Genomic DNA, 17,853 nt, shown 5'->3' on the forward strand with positions numbered 1-17,853 from the left:
AAAGTCTGAACAATGTAATTTCTATATTTAGCATGCTAGCAGTCCCATGCCAAGATTCAGTCTTTAGAATATTTTCTGCATACATACCACATACATGTTACTATGAGAAGTAACAAATATGTAACATCTGGTATTTTTTATCTTCCAGGCAGTCTCAACAGAAGAAAAGTAAATGAGGTATTTTTCTGCACAAACTAAAAATGTACGATGCCTAAATGTACATCCAGACTTAACTTAGGAAATAATCTATTTTCTAACACAATGCATTCTCCCATCTCACAAACACAGGACTTTTTTGAAAGCACTGAACCCCAGCTAACATTTCAGCCAAACCTGTCTGATCTACTTTGTGGCATCAAGCCATTAGAACAGTGGACTTCACTTCTTTTTGCTCACAGGGGACTGAAATGTTTCTCTTCTTAAAGTTCCATCCAACAGTTACTGTATTCCCATTATCAGAATTAGGTTAGATTTAGTTGCTGTTAAATATTGTTCTATTCAAAGAACAAAGGAACAAACATATTTTAAAGTACCTAGTCTTGACCTAAGGTGTTATGTCAGTGTCTTTTATATGACAACCTGCAAACTGTCGTCTTCCAAGCTTTTAAATTTTTCTCTTTCATAGGATTGGGAAGGTACTGATGCTGTCACTACGGCATGAAGACCATATCAGGCAGAAGAATCTGAATCTGGAAAAGCTGTTTCAAATGGCAAACACTAGAGAGTTCAAAACCAGCACAGACAGCACATTGATCGCTAGGACACAACTAGAGAACTAGAAAACAATCTGTGATTTGTAGCAAAAAAAAAAAAGGTAATAACAGAATAAAAAATTAATGAAAACATAAAGGAGATTAACTGACTCCAAATGGACATTATAAAGAAGACAATCAGCTGTGTAAAATTACGCTTCCAAAGTTATAGCACTGATCACTGCATAGTGGAATGTGCGCATCCGGTTTGTTTTCCAAGGATTTTTTTTTTTAATCTAATCACACAGATTTTATTGTTGATACTGTATATTTGGAGCTAATTGAAAAAAATCTGTATGATTTCTTGCCGGATACAAATCATATGCCTTGAATAAGGATTAGCTGGATAACACACTAGTCCCCTAGGGAAAATATGTTGTACAGACTACTCCTCATAAGTGGGGATTAATATCAAATCCCACAGGAAGTCATGCACTGCAGTGTTTGTTTTCATTTCATTTTATATTTACTGGCAGTTTATACTGTTCTTTCAGCTTGTGTTTAACAGACGTTGCAGCGTGACAGATTTTTCAGCACATGCAATATCATGCCTCACATTTTGGCCACCTGATAATATTTACTAGGTATAATTGTTGTCCAGTAGGTCTTACAAAATTGAAGATGACATGAACTCAAATTTACCACACGGAATGTGTTCCTTTATAGAATTTTTGTGCTTTAATCTTCTCCAAACTTAATATGGTATTGACATGGCAGTTGCTACAACTCCCCATCATTAATCTTAGTGCTGATGTTCTCACCCTCAAGCACTTTCACTCATTTTTTTATTCTTGCTAAACCTGGATATATCATTTTCCCTGTATTGGTAGATTCCCTACTTCCTTAGCTTACAGTTTAGTTTATGCCATTTCTGGTCAGTTCTGATTATTCTTTTTGTACCTTTCCCTGCATTTTCAAAACTCAGGTCTTCCCTGTCTAATCACTAGTGTCTCCTTTGAGATCATAAAAAAACTTCTCATTGATACAACCGTGAAAAAGAAAGAATGTAATGCAAAAGAGTGCTCCATACATCCCAGCAGTGATTCTCCTCTTCATAGCATTCAAACCAGAGGAACTGTGTGAGTTATCAAATCCAGTATTCTGCATCAGCTAATTTTAGATACTTTTGTTGTTGGCACAAAACCAAACAAATCCAACAGCAGGCAATTTCTACTAACAGTTTCCTCATAACTCTTCCTTCAAAACTTGACTGGGTATGACCTGCACCACCATGATTTAACTTCAGCCTCCCTTGCTTTGAGTGGAAAGGGAGAGCGGGTGCAGACTAGTTGACCTCAGGAGGCTCCTTCCACTGAACTTTTTCTGTGATTCTATGCATTAACTACAACTTGGCTAATATCCTAAACTCTATCTCTAATCATGAATTTGTGATTTTAGCCATAGAAAGAGCTCATTTATTTAGTAAGAAGAGCCTGACACAAGAACAAATGCTTGAGCCAGAACACTTATTACTGAGCTTAAACAAAAAGTCAGCCAATGCTTCTCAGGAAAGAGCAGGGAAGAGGAGAAAGTGATTGTACTGCTGATAATTTTCTGGTACTTTTTCTATATTTTGACATGGAAATCTTTCTGTAAAAGGGTCAGTAGGGAATGCAGGAGATCTATTCACTCTCTACAGAAAACTACAGAGGCTGTGAACAGATAGTACCAACTGCTTTACCTGCAAATAAATGCCCATGTGGTAGACAAATCTTCCATCACATTAACTAAAGCTCAATGTTTGTAAGTCCTTCTTTGAATTACTAGTCTTATCTTTGAGAAATATTTATATGTGTCAGTGTTATAACAGTGTATACACCACCTACATCTAAGCACGTGTTTATCAACTGAATTCTTTTAGATTTACTCTTACCATATTTTCAAATTATCTATAAATTAATTTTCTTTCTCAATAAACTGTCTTAGTCTGCATTACTAAAAGTCTATTGCTATGAGTACAGTCTACAGGAATCTGTCACTGCATGTTTTCTATGTTATAGCTCAGTCTCTCCAGAAAAGGATCATGAAGGAATAGCATAAATTGAAATACATTTGACTGATAAACGGTAGTGTGCCAACACACAGAAAATGTCCTTGTGTCATAAGCAGAAGTCTAGCTGTATTGCAATAACAGGCAAAAATTCCATATGTAGAAAGGTAAATTTTAGAACACGGTATTGCATCTCTGCTAACTTAATGGAAGTTGAATTGGCAAAGGAGAGTGCAGACAGTGACAGACTCCAGCATATGCCAACGTGTCCTTAAGACTTTGCACTGCAATTGCCAGCACAAGCTAAACCTCACATCGCATTGCAAGTGCAAAATGCAGAATCATAGAATGGTTTGGATTGGAAGGGACCTAAAGTTCATCTATTCCAACCCCTTGCCATGGGCAGGGACATCTTGCACTAGACTAGGCTGTTAAAGTTCCATCCAGACTGGCCCTGAATACCTCCAGGGATGGGGAGGACGGTAGGAAACTTTACCTGCAAATGCTCTTCATTCTCTGACTGCTTGAAAATCTTTGTAATATTTTATTTCATGGATCATCTTTTTTTGTAATAGTTTTTATTGCAAACAATAAGAAAAAAATCCTTATGATCACCATAGCTGGCCATCTGTAGTCTTTCTTCAGTGTAGCAAATGTCCACCAAATTACAGTGATTAACCAAATGTAAGGATATAAAGGAGAGAGGCAAGGAAGATGTAAAGGAAACACTGGCCATCTGGGCAGTGGTTTTCATCTCAAATATTAAATGTTACCTGTGACCAATCAATATTAGAATTATAGGAAAGCCACAGGTAGAGACAGTAGCAATTTTAACCCTTAGGCATTAGAAAAAAATTGGATAGTGGGTTGAGAAAATAAATTCATACATCTACATTGTCAAAATAATTTAGTTTGAGTCTATAAAGACAGGTAACAGTATTCAAGCCTTGAAATTGTTTGTGAAGTAATCAGCATTTAATTTGTTCCGTTCAGAATTTAATTATATACCATGCGCCTTCCTGAGAGGACACTACCAGAAGTATACCTGTCAAATGGAAATTAATTTGCTAGTAGATGACCACATACTTCATGAATTATACATGAAACTTTGTCTCATTGTTGCTAGTAGCTGTTGCTAAAAGACTCTTTCATCACTCTTATGTTTAAACTAACCACAATGATTTTTAAATAAGTCTGATCAGCAGTAAGGAGATTATGATGAAGTGCTAAGAATGACTTCCAAAATAGTATTTCAGGCACGTTTCTTATTGATGTTTTTCACTGCAATTTGGGTCATGTTCCTCTGCTCTTAGCTGTTAGTAGAATGATGGGCAGACCATTTCATTCAGTTTCAAATACAACATTGATAGCTGGATTTACATTTCTTTTTAAGACTCAGCTTTAGCAAACACGCCTTAGATTTCAAACATAATTCTGTTATTCAAATGGGAGAAGAGTTTGATAGCTATGCTAATCACTTTTATCTGAGAAAACATAACTAATAGCTTGGTTTACATTTGCCTGCATTTATGAGCATAATTTTAGCACATAATTTTATTGCACTATAAAACATAATACTGCATTAGTCTGCTCTTAGAAAAAGTTACCTTAGAGTGATTTCTACTTAAACCTTCACCCTACATCTAAATAACAGTATCATTTTAAAATTTTGACTTTTTAAAATCAACTAAAAAAAAAAACCAACCCTGTATAACAATTAATCTTACAAGGCTATTATCTGTAGATGTAATATTCAGTGACTATATTTAAGGTAGTCATAGCCACATTGATCATAGCACTGCTTTGAGCCAGTTATTCTCATGTATAAATTGGACTGAATTAAGATAATTTGCTCTTAACATCGCATCAAAAGAATCTCTTAAAATTCTCCATTGCTGTATACATTAACAAAGCATGTGGAAGAAAAGATGAATTACCCAAACAATTATTTATTTTTTTTTTCATGGAGTGCTTTCAGCACTGGAAACTGAAAAGGAAATAGTGCTTTATATTTTAAAAGGGCCAGTTATTACTTTCAGTGGGACATAAACATAAAGAAGATATGCTCAAAAGAGCTCCATTTTGTAGTATTGTACTTAACACTTCCTCTTGGAATAGTTGTAGCTAATAATGATATGGGAACAGGACACAACTGTGCCAATTGACATAATATAATGATCTTATTACTAATAGTGCTTGGCATATATGCAGCTGTTTCCTCTCAATTTGAAAATATATTTTCAAATTTAACATCACCATTACATTGAAGACAAAAAAGCAAGTTATAGAAATGTTAGACTCCCTGTGATACCAATAAATTATCTATGACAGAACCTGGATTTTCATTCAGTTCTCATTTTCAGCCAAAGACCTGTTTTAAGAAAGGTCTTAAGAAGTCAACAAATGGTCTTGTAACCGCCTGAAGAACACAATGCCTTTTATCCCTCACCAGACTCCTCCCCACACACACAACAGGTTTTCTTCTACAGTACAAATTATTACCAAATTAATATCCCTGTTCTGCAAATAACGAAGGTTAACCTTAGCTATATAAGTCCACATACTTTGTATCCTAGAGGTAAACCCAGGCAAATTAAGGGGATATTTTGTCTTCCCTAATATTACTGAAAAAAAATTGTTTTGAAAAGGCTTGCTCACTGACTCCAAGTTACAGTACTAAGTATTTTCACTACGTGGTTTGATAAGGTTTTGTATTTTTTCTTTGATTTTACAGGATCTTGGTGCTCATGGTATACTTCATATGATATATCGCATTAACTAAAATATTAATATGGCTTGATCTTAGAGTTGGTTCATGAATTTTTCAGACTTTTTTCAGGTTGAGATATTGGGAAATATGCATGCCAAAATGACCACTAAAAGGAAACTTTTTACGTTGTACTGTAACCCTGTGAATTCACAGTAAAGACAAGAGTATAGATTTGGACATATTATTTTAGTTTAAGAATAAGTTCTTCTCCAAAACTGAATCAGAGAAGTTAAAACACTGAGAATTTCTAAGCCAGAAAATGTAAGCTATAGATTGAAAACAACACATGTACATTAACTTTCAGTTAATTTCATTACATGACACTGCCAAATCTCAATTTTGGGTAGATGTTCACTGCTTCTGAAGAGAGACACTGTGGCCTAGCTGTAGATGTACAAAAGGAGACTGCCAAGACCCTGCTAATGGTCCATTCAGCCCACACTGCTATGGAATATGGCACCCATTAGTGATGTTTCTACCTCTGTCAACTGCAGGGTTCAAAACTAGTTGTTGAATTTAAATCGTATTAAGTAAGATGAACTCCACCAATCTTTTACTTTAAAAAGTTTCTTGAACATATAATTTTATAAGAATCCTTTTTTCCTATTTTTTTAGAAAAACATATATGTCATAGTTTCATGGTTATGAAAAAAAAGCCTTGAAAACACAGCCAAAAGTCAATTAACCAGGACAGAATGAAGAAAGCATATAAGAAGGAATGCAAATAGTCCATCTAAACAAAAATGCATAATTCTAAGATCACCTTATGACTTCTGGCATTTGAATCCAAATACCTGAAATGCTAAATCTTATTTCAAATCTGTTCCTGCAAATAATGTCAAAGCCATGCAAAGCAGGTGAAGAACAGTCTTGAGTATGACAGCTAAGGTTAAAAACGTATTGAGAAGGTAAGCAGGAAGAGGTGAAAGAACTAAAAGGTTCTCTCATCCTCAGAATATCTAAAGATTCTCTAAAGATAGTGAAAAGTAATTTTTTAAAAAATATGGATGTATGCAGTATAAATACTTCCTTCTGGTCCTTTTTCTTCTGTTGCACCTACAGGAAGGGAGGAAAAACTGAGTAAAAGTCTTTTTCCTATGAACCAATATTCTCCCCTCACTCTCCAAAACTGTAGAGTTCAGAAAAACTTTGGGTTTAAGTCAATGTTTCTTCATATATGTAGAAAGGAGAGGTTGAATTTTTTAGATGGGAAGAGTTGTTGACACTCTTACAATTCTACTTTTGAGTTGCTCACCTTTTATTCACTTACCACCTCAAAGAATTAATCCTGGAAACCAGAGGATAGGAGTCACTTATGTCATCAGAAAGTCATGAAATTCCAATTCAGGACTGATGGCCAGTGTTAATTCAAATCACTGTGTGCACCACTAAGTTCTGTTGAGGGGATTACAGTGGGAAAACAGCCAGAAATGAGGGCAGAGCATCATCCTTTAATTTTAGCTCCCTAGCTAACTTTAATTTAAGCAAGTCCTGTACCGATTCCAAAGTCAACAAAATTGCACTAGCTCTGTACTGTGACTGACATTGGCTCCTTATGTCATTAAAAATTAGCTTTATTTCCTCAAGCATTTTGTTTGATTGAAGGGTGAATTCCTTGACAAATGGAAATAATCATTCTCTTCAGAACATCTTTGGTGTGGAATTCTTCTCAGAGCTACTATATTTCAGCACCATTGACTTTTAAAAATATTCATAATTATATGTCTAAATTGGTCATTGTTAATTAAGACATTTTCAATTTTTATTACTAATGATAGAATCCATATTTAGAAGGAAGCCAGAAGCAACTTCACTAAGTTATTTCCACAAGTTCTTTTATTTATTTATCACATAAATAGCTTCAAATTGAGAATATTGGTGACATCATTTAGCACTGAAATTATGGGATCTTGGGGTGGGCAAGTTACTTCCTAGATCCATTTTTTGTAGTATTTTTATCACTTAAAATAATCAGACTCTCTAAGATAATAATACCAGCATGTTTTCAGTCACTCTGATTTTCTCCAAGTTTTACTTTTGTAACTGATGAAAACTTTCAGAAACTCTGAACTTCAATGAAGGTCTGCATTGCTAGACCTTCAACATAACAGGATGATATAGTATTGACAGGATAACATCTAGCTAATTAACTGTTCACTTAGCAGTTAATAGTTCATTCACTGCTGTAAGAACTAGCTTCATGTCCAGATGATGATGAAGCTTCCCATTCAAGAAAAGTCAGTAGTAGTTGGAGTATAATAAGAATGTAAGGAAATTAGAGAAAAAGGAAATTTGGAAAGCTATTTTGTCCATGATGGGCCATCTAATTATTTCCTAAGTGGGAAAATGCTTTTGCCTTACCTGGTTGGCCACTGTGCACATTCAGCATGAAAAATGCTACCTGACATCTGTTCTGAATTTTTATATTCTTTCCATGTATGCTCCTTTGTCCTGTCATTTATGTCAGCTTGCAAACAACAACACAAAAGGACAGGTTCTAATCACTTCAATATTGAAAATTGTCCTTTTTCTTTCTTTTTTTTTTTTTTTTAAAGAAAAGGTTTCAATAGCATACTGTTTCCTCTATCTCAGTAAAGTGTCTTCTAATTGCTATCAAGTCACAAAGTTCAATAACACAAAACCAAACAGAGGTTTCTAACTGAGAACATACAGTCTGCAGGAGTGAAATTCAGATTTTCAAAGTGGAAATTGGGCTCTTTGGAAACACTGATTACCCTTCCCTTTCCAGCAGACAAAACGCTTTCTAGCATGAATGCCTATTTGTGGATCTGTCTTGCATTTCTAAAGTGCTTATTACCACTACTACTATCACTCCTCTAGGACTGACATAAATAGACTACACAGCCTGAAAAGAGACTGCAGTTGCAGGAGGATCTCAGGATAAGTCTTGTGAGTTTAAAGTCTTTCTGCATTAACATCACAGTAACACAGACCAGCGCCAGCAGGCAAGTGTGATGCCTTCACGAACCTCAGAGCTTCACTGTAGGATTTACATGCCTGGTTTGGTTCATATCCCTGGGAGGACCGTGAGATGGGAAGAAAACAACAAGCAAAAGGACTGTTTGTGGTGGTTTAGAATAAGTAGGATTCAAAAATTTGGTTTTTTCTGGGTTTCTTTTGTTTGGTTTGTTGGGTTTTTTGTGACAAGAAGATAAAGGTTTGCAAAGTTGCCAATCAGTCTGTTTTGAAGACTCTCTTCAGCTTCTCGTGATAGATGTACTATAAAGAGAGCGAGGCTCAAATATCTAAACCATGTTCCCAGGCTCAGGCTGTCGGCTTTGCAGTCCATGCTAATATACAGATATATGGATAATGGAACTCAACAGCCACATTCCCATCCAAAGACAAGGCTTAAATGAGCAAGTACTTTTATTGAACTGAGACAGGCATGCAGGTTGCCCAATGAAATGTTGCATCAAGAAACTCAGGATAAGCCTGCTGAAACTTGACTAAGGTCAGGAGTTTGGTTTTAACCCCTTATTTTTCCTCTTCTCAATAAAAGCTAAATAAACTTAAAATGAGACCTGGTGACTAGTACCAATTTCAGATAATCTACTTGGTTGAAAAGTAATAATAGAAACATTTATATTGTTCTTTGATATAAGCTTATGCAATATATGCTATTTGCTAATCTCACAAGTCAAATCCACATAAGCATCTCTAGGCCTGATTTATTGAAAAGTAAGTTTCACACACAGTATATAAATTTTCTTTTGCCCAGTAGCTGACAGCATCGTTATTCTACTTCCCACAAATGAAATACGGATATCTGGAAGGTTTCTCTTTTTTAATCTGCAGGAAACCCAATGTAATGTTTGCAGCTGGAATTTGCATCTAGCATAACAATAGCTGTCATTGTGCTGCTCTGCTGCACTGAGAAGTGTATCTGAAGGAGGCTTAGAGTTCTCCTTTCATCTTCTTACATCCTCTCCACCATCTCAGGCCTCAATCCTGAGAAAAGATTTGTGCTGACTGATGTATTCACCCACATATAAAGTTCCATAGAGGTCCATAGAGCTTTATGTGCACATATCTCTCAGTTTATTAGTGACGAAGGCCATTACTAAGGTTTCCCTTCTCTACCAGAGCTGGTCCATGTTTTCCAGTAAGCAATGATCCATTACAGGTTTAATTACATATTGGGCACAGCTGGATGCCCCATCTGATGACCTATCTACTGTAGTTAGATGTATATTTCTCTAAATACATGGAGAAATTAAAACTCACACACTTGAAAGGCTTTTGGTTTGTTTATTTTTAAGACCTAGTTTAGGGGATCCTTTGGCAAGAGTTTTTGCAGCTAAAACTGGTGATGTAGAAAGATGTTTATTTGGCTTCTTATTATTTCAACACATTGCTAAACGTCGTGGGCAAAGCATAGTTTTGACCCTGCTTTAAATGGAAATTAACATCTATATTTTTTAGTTTGACCCAAAGGAGTTTGACTCAAGAAGGAGCCATTTTTCAGCAGAAGGAAGAACAAGGGGAACATTGTCATTCACTGTAAAGTCAACCTAGGCATTTGATGGAGGATTCACTTTTGTTATGAATTTACATATTTCTAGAGTACCCTCCCTAGTGAACAAAAATAAAAGGTGTCTAAGTTGCTGCTGAGTTAGGCCATAGTCATGAAAATAACACTGTGAAAAATTTAGTCTGTAGGTAACAATGAGAAGTTAATACAAATAATCATTGACTTCATTATAGAAATCTTTGGCAACAAACTTTCCAGACTTATGTTAAGCCTTGAGAGAGAAACGTTTCAGCATAGAACCACTTAATCATTTATATGAATGAAAATGAGTGCAAACAGAATGCTGAGATGCCTTTAAGATCACCTCTTTTTTCTTGTATGGAATACCCACTATAATGACATTTTGCTTGTCAGTTCATAAATTTTGCTTATTACAAAATGGGCATTATTGATTGCTTTTTAAAAGTACTAAAACTAAGCTAAGAGCAGTAGATCTCTCAGCAAATTCAAAACATACTATCTTCCAAACTAATCACTGGCGAAGGGACTGTGGAAAAACTATCTAAGTTTATTGTAAGCCTAATGCAAAAAATTGGAGTTACCATCAGTTTTAGGTTAGTAACTTGGCTTTGAGTTTAGCATGTTTTAAGCCACTATGAAAAGATAAACTTATTTGGCAAAGCCAGACACTTTTAAAGCCAACATCCTGTAATTGTTTCCTCATTCAGCCTGGCAGCTTAAACAAGGAGAAAAGAGAAATGAGAAAGAAGAAAGACAAGGAAAAAAAAGAGAAAGGAGAGGGGAAAGGAGAGGGGGAAATGGCAAAGCATCTTAAGAAAAGAAAAATGGAAGGGAAGAAAGAAATCGAGGTGTTTGTCTCATTAGTAGTAAATCAATATACAAATTACATATTTTCTCCTTTTGTTCCCCTTTTAAGTAGCATTCAACAGAATGAAATAATGGAAACTCACTAGTCTCATGGGATAAAGTCTGAATTTAAAATGTTCTTTGTTTGAATTGGTGCGAAGAGTGAATATTCTAACACAGTTGACCCTAGGAATGCAGAAGAGCCAAAGTGATAGCAGGCAGCATAAGAGGAGTCAGCCTCTTTGAGATCAGTTGATTAAACATCTCCAAGTGAGACTAATACAGACTGGCAATATCCTTATTTAGAACCAGTAAGAAATAAAAGTGATGAGAAGGAATTTAGAGCTGCCATTCTCATTAAAATAAGGTTAGAGACAGAAATCTACAGTTGTAAGTAAGGGATGGGAAATCTGACAAAGAAGAAATTAACAATGTTTGCTACTGGATTAAAGATAAACAAACTCTAGGAACACTCGAACTTTTACCTCTTTTACTGTTGTATTGTTGCCAGTCTTGAGCTAATACTGAAAAAAGCCTATGAGGTAGCTACTGATCTGGCTGGGAAACAATGTCCTATTCAGAGTTAATATCTGTTCTAAGTATCAAGCAACAAAATTAACTGTCCTCTGTAGAGAGGGGTAAAAGAGAACATTTATATCAATGTCAAGCCAGGAAAGAAATTTTGTATTAACCTATGAAGTTAAAAAAATAGAATACACAAAAGTGTTTTTAAAGTGGATATAATTTAAAAACCTTCTAAATATCTTAACAGTACACTTGGCTACACTTGTATTTAGGAAGCAATATTTTACATGCAGCAGTAGATTTTTTACAGCTTCAAATTCAAAGACAGGACTGTATTCCATCACGAAATTACAACGTCAAACTTAATGCCACTGTGAAAGTACCAAACAAAATTTGTCAGTATACACAAAATGACCAGATAATAAAGTTGTGAGGCAGCAAGTCCAGTGAGAGCAGCTGTGTTCAGAACAGTTGCATTTACAAAGCGATTGACACATGGTCCCAGTGTCAGCTGAGTGACAGCTAGAAAAGCCTTTGGTTACCAAGCTTTTAGAGACACCAGAGCAAATGCTGTGCAATTATCCATGAAACCTACTACAGGAGCAAAATGTATGCAAAATGCCCTTGTGGTATAAGTCAGAGGAAGAAAAGAAAATTAATTAAAAAAGGATGACTTGGTCTCACACTGTTGGCCTTTGCAGCATTCTGGTGATCTAAAGGATGAACAAGGTACCCTTTAAGGCAACAGATAACTGTGTAATAAAGGTAAATGATCTGCTGATAGACCAGAATCAGAGATAAACTATACATATTTTCCATGCTAGCAATCCAGGAACAGAAAACTACTATCATCTAGCCTAGTAAGAAGGTTAATTTTCTCAGGATACACCATGAACTGTGCATCTGGACCAAGAATAAAGACTGCCCCAGAAATGAACAGCAGAAATATGTTGTGACACAGGTACAGGAGGGAGGCTTCTTTGTGGATGGTGTGCCTGAATTTCGTTTTCCTGGTAACTAAGGTACAGTGGACAAGAAATCACGTGTGCCCAGAAAACTCAGGTGTCTGAAGACCTGTCCTTCCTTTTGCCTCAGTACTCAAAGTGACAGGGGTGGTAGAACAGGAGAAGAAATCAGTCTTGCCAGCCACTCTGTTTTGTCCCCTGTGAAAACTCTTCAGCTACAGAGTGGTAGCCAAACCAAACGGGAAATTTAATTATTTTTTTATGTACTTTGGGGCACCAAACGAGAGCAAAGAGTTGACAGACTGTTGACATACCTGCCAAGTTTTCTCGGCAAAGTAGGTGGGTCACATTCATGGGTAAGCTGTTGCTGCATGTAGCTGCAAAAGAGCCTGCTCTTAGACCAGAGATCTGGTCAGATACATTACATAAGGTTGTTGCCCAAACTGGTGGTTTTAGCTTTCATACAGGTTAGTATTTTCTATTATTTCCCATAGTGTCTACTGGTCTCACAATTATGATATACGATCACAGCTTCTGTAATAGTTCCCCATTTTGCACCTTATCAAATGCTAATTCCCACAAGATTAGATCTACCACTGTTGGTTTTTTTTAGTCTGAAAAATCAGTTAAGATCATGAAGAAAGATGGAAGATTAGCCTGATTCTGTCCCATCTAATTATATTATTAACTTTACTTAAATATTTGTGGATACAAGCATAGAAGTCTTAGAGATCTATAGATGCTCAAGAAACTTTCACCATCTTAAATACTGTGTTTGTTATTCTCCAGCCATCTCATGCTATTCACAGCTACATTAAAAGCCTTTGAAACAAGACCTGCCCTTCATTTCTTTCAGTGTGCTACACTGAAGAATATCTAGTTCCCCCAGTCTAGACATATTCAAGTTCTTCCAATTTTAGGTCAACCTTGGTTAAGTTAATTTCCATTTTCATAATATTATTCCTTACTTATTTTGCCTTTTTTTTCTGTATTAAACAGCTTCCTTCTTGTTATTACCTCCCGCTTGATAAATCCTAGTAGGATATGGTGTTAGATTACATTATTGTAGAAATTCCTGATAATTATGCAGCCCTAAATTATGTTCTGAAAAATTTTATCTAAAATAATTTTTTAAGCTACCAGAAGAGGTGGGAAAAGATTTTGTTGCAAACAACGAAAAAGACAGAAGATCTTTTGCCTTGAGCATCACCTGTCAATACAACAAATTTCTCTGTGATTCAGGTAAGCGAAGCTGGGACTGCCAATGCCACAAGGAACTGCACCACTCAGCAAATATTTCACAACTGCAATAGTTCTCTTCTTAGGTTCTATCAGGTTCTCTTCTTCTTGCATCACTACATCAATGTATCAAATATCTTCATCTTCCTACAGCTCTCACATCGCAGAACTGTGCTCAATTCAGTACATTCTAGAAGACTCTAGGCAACGTGTTCACAATGTTCTTAGTTGCTTAGAATATAGCAGAGGGCTGTGGTCTTTGACTTGAAGAATTAGTATAGAATTATATAGTTATATGGAGAAATTAATCTTGTTACAACTTCATAGTTTCCAGTTTAGTTAAATAGAGTATATTCATACAGTTAAATACCTAATGTGAAGTCAGCACATTAATCCTATGGTGTACATGTATCTTATGCCATTGCTAAATTATACAATTAACAAAGAACCTCTCTTCTTTACATGTGTTGAAAACTGAAAACATCTTGAATATCACCCACAGCCTCCTTTCACAACACATTTTCAACACACATTTAAAATGTTTGATATGCCAGTTTGTGTTTCAATAGAGATTAGTAGAATCAACTGTGCTATATTACATTGCAGAGTTGATAACCTCAGAGGACTCATAAGTGCAAAAGTTTATCTTACCATAAAGCATATCAAGGAAAGAAATATCAGGTCATACTAAAATATTTAGTAACTGACTAAAAAAAAATACAAATACTTGATGGGTAAAAAATTGAAATCTAGGAAAAAAACTCCTCTCATAAAAAAAAGATCCACTTTGTTCATTTTGAGAATCTTCTTGTTAAAGAAATCTGTTCTTAACTAAGAATATAGTTGACTAGAAGAAAATCTAGGCATTGGTCTCTGGATAAGCAAAACAAAACCTACAGGAATTTGTTAAATCTGTGGGTTTATATCACTAAGATTTGAAGTCAGAAGTCAAAGATGGACATTTCATTCTTCAAAAAGGTAGAGCATGGACAAGAAAAAGCAACAGCAAATACCATGCCAAAAAGAGAGTGATGTCATCAAGCTGTCTAAGAAGGCTTGTAGGATTCTCCATGGAGCAGGACTGAATGCCAAGACTTAATGTATTTTGTATAACAATCTATGTCAACTCTCAAACAGAACTAAAAATCTAGTAAATAAACTGATTAGAAAGGGATTTGGCTTGGCAGTAATCCTATTGCACTGCTAGTAAAATAGAAATAAAAATATCTTACAGAGAAAAAGAAAAATCTTACCCAAGGTTTTAATTCGATCAGTGGCTGCTACACTTTAAAATAGTCAGGTTATGCTGCTACAGATGGTGTCCTGTTCAAAAGGAATCACAGTGTTCCACCATGACCAAATCTCTAAATTTTCTGGGAAGATACTGGTTTCGCTGTTTCAAGGGGCATTGAACTGATTTCCCATAAACTGGAGTGGAATAAATAATATGATTTGGTTTGATTCATGACTCCAGAAAAGGATCTGCTTGGAACGGAACACAGGAATAACAGGGCTCAGTTCTCAGGCTGGTGAAAGGCTGTTCCGGTTGACAGCTTATGTTAACAGCTTCTGTGCTGGGAGTCTGGCAAAAGGCTTCAGGGAAACTGTCTCTTTGCTTTCATTCATATTTTATATATGCTACATATACACACAGAGAACAGTGCATGTATTAGCCTGTAATTTTCTGTCACAATCACGATCATCACACTATGTATGTGAGCAGGCATGGCTAAGAAGGGATATTTCAGATCTTAATTTAATAGTCTCCATTCCCATGTTCTGGTGAGGAGATCTGAGGAACATTACCTTACAATGTTAAGCAGTGTTCCCTCTCATACAGCAGATACCACTTCCAGTGCAAATACATGTGCTTACAAGTTTAATGTTAGCTGTCAGTAGGTACTCAAGCATGAAAAGTTAACATTTGCTTTCTATCAGGATTCACGTGACCAGTGCTCAGTGGCTTGAGTGTTGGAGAAAAGCAAGTACAGAAGGTCCTTGACACAAGAGTAATAAAGCTTTTAAATTTAAAATAAAGTTTTACAGATGTTTTGGCATCTCCCCAACACAATTTAAAGAAAATAACAACAAAACCAAGCAAATAGGCAGGTAGTTAACCAATTAGAAATGTTTTTCAGTTGCACATCAGTTCAAGGCATATTCATCTGGTAGCTGACTGAAAGCCAGAAATAGCTGATGTTGCATACTGTGATTCTGCAGACATTGCTCAGTAGCACTCCCACTAGAAAATGCAGAAGGATCCAAGGCTGGTTATATACTTGTTTACAACAGAATTTTAGGAATATATGAAAACAACTGGGTGATTCCACGAGGATTCAAAAGTTCATAAACATATACAATGTCAGATCCAACATAACATTTAAGCCACAGAAACCCCAAATCCCCATATTGAACCAGCTTTCATTTTCAATTGCTCAGAAATTTTTCATGTTGCAAGCTATTAAAAAAGTTTTAACTTCATAAACTGAATGTGGAAGTTTTCAAAGTTCTAACGTTAAAAATTCAACAATTAAAAATTGAATGCCATTCAAGTTTAAGACTGGCAGCCAAATGTGAGATGCAGGACTTTAAGCTGGCTGCAAGTACTCAAGTGAAAGTCTGAGAAGTTACAGCGAACGGACTTATTTAAACATTAGCTCAGTAGTGGTCATAAAAAGGAAATGAAAGGTCAGGAATGCTGGAGCTGAAAGGGTGGTGGTCAACACTTCAAAGACTAACAGCAGCTGGTCACAAGGAACATTCTTCAGGGGCTACTCCTTGGGCTGTACTGTGTAGCATTGTCATCAGTCACTAACACAGAGCATACTCTCGCCAGCCTCACAGGTGACACTATACTGTGGGCAGCAGTGGGATACTGGAAGGCAGGGCTGCCATTCAGGGACACATCAAAAAGTTGAAGGAATGGGCCATCATGAGCCTCGTGGAATTGAAAGACCCCATACAAAAATACAGCCTGGGAACCGTTTGACTAGAAACCAGCTATGCAGAAAGGGAATTGGGAGTCAAATTTAGGTGAGTTCAATCACCTACTGGTCTGCACTAGCAAGAATGTAGCCAGAGGGTCAAGTGCACTTGAGAGGTTACATCTGGAGTACTATGTTCAGATTTTGGCACTCTGGTATGAGACACATTAAGAAACCTTTGAGACTCTAGAATAAGGGCCTTAATACAGTTAGGAGTTGGAGAAAATGGCACAGAAGATGCTGAAGGGAAGGCTGGGGTGGGATCTAATTGCAGTCTTCCATTACCCAAAAAGAGGTCATGGAGAAGATGGATTCAAACTCTTTCCCAGAGCATGCAAGGATGAGATGCAATAGTTTAAAAGGTTCTATGATGGAAATTATTGTTAGATATGAAGAAAAGAAGAATAATGCAGTGATTGGAACAGGTACTCAGAGTGCTTGTGAAATCTTTATCTCAGGAAATTTTGACAAATCAGATGGAGAAAACCCTGAACAGTCTTATCTAACTTTAAAGTTAGTCTAGCCCTGATCAGAAGGTTGGATTGAATGGCTCCAGATGTCCCTTTCAACATAATTTTTTCTGCAATTACATGAACTATCAGTAAAAGACAAGTGACCATGGTAAAAATAATATTACTCCACCATATAAATTCATTTACTTATTCCTAAATTACAATGAACCATTTGGCTCCTGGTCTCAAGAAGGGGTATTTTAGAACTAGAAATAGTTCCTTCCATATAGGTAGTTGCATTAGGACCCTTTGGCTTGAAAGACATAATACTTAGAAGATAGCATGATGAGGTTACAACATCATGAGTGCCATGAAAAAAGTAGATAGAAATAATTTTTTCACTTTTTCCTTATACAAGTGTGAGGAGCTATCAAACAAAGCTAGAAAAAACAGGTTTAAAAACAAAACAAATGGTGGTTCTACATGCAATGAATGGTAGACTGGTTGAATGTTTTTCAAACAAGGGCACACCATCACCTTACACTTAAAAAAATTAAGTACATTGAAAGCTACTAAACAAACACACAACATGAGGCTCAGGAATAGTGAGCTAAAAAACAGAGGCTAGGAGAAAGATGGATTAGAAATATCACAGATGTTTCTCTTATTCTTATTCTATTCTACCACTGTTGAATGAAGGATACTAGGCTAGATAGATCCTTGGCACTAACCAGTGCTGTCATTCTTATGATAATGCCCTGCAAGGTTCCTAACCCTGTCCCAGCCATACAATCACAATTCTGCAACTTTTGAG

At 36.1% G+C, this 17,853-nt stretch overlaps 1 long non-coding RNA gene across 1 annotated transcript in view; it reads left to right on the forward strand.

Annotated features, from left to right (window-relative positions):
• The window catches only part of LOC113950907, a 55,381-nt gene extending 38,244 nt beyond the window's left edge, over positions 1 to 17,137 (forward strand). The window contains exon 3 of the long non-coding RNA XR_003528928.1: positions 16,883 to 17,137. This is a non-coding gene — a long non-coding RNA (uncharacterized LOC113950907). The remainder of the gene's footprint in view (positions 1 to 16,882) is intronic.
• Positions 17,138 to 17,853: the final 716 nt, after the last annotated feature.

The sequence above is a fragment of the Corapipo altera genome, unplaced genomic scaffold (assembly GCF_003945725.1).
Source record: "Corapipo altera isolate COAL_440 unplaced genomic scaffold, ASM394572v1 78, whole genome shotgun sequence".
Classification (NCBI taxonomy): domain Eukaryota; kingdom Metazoa; phylum Chordata; class Aves; order Passeriformes; family Pipridae; genus Corapipo; species Corapipo altera.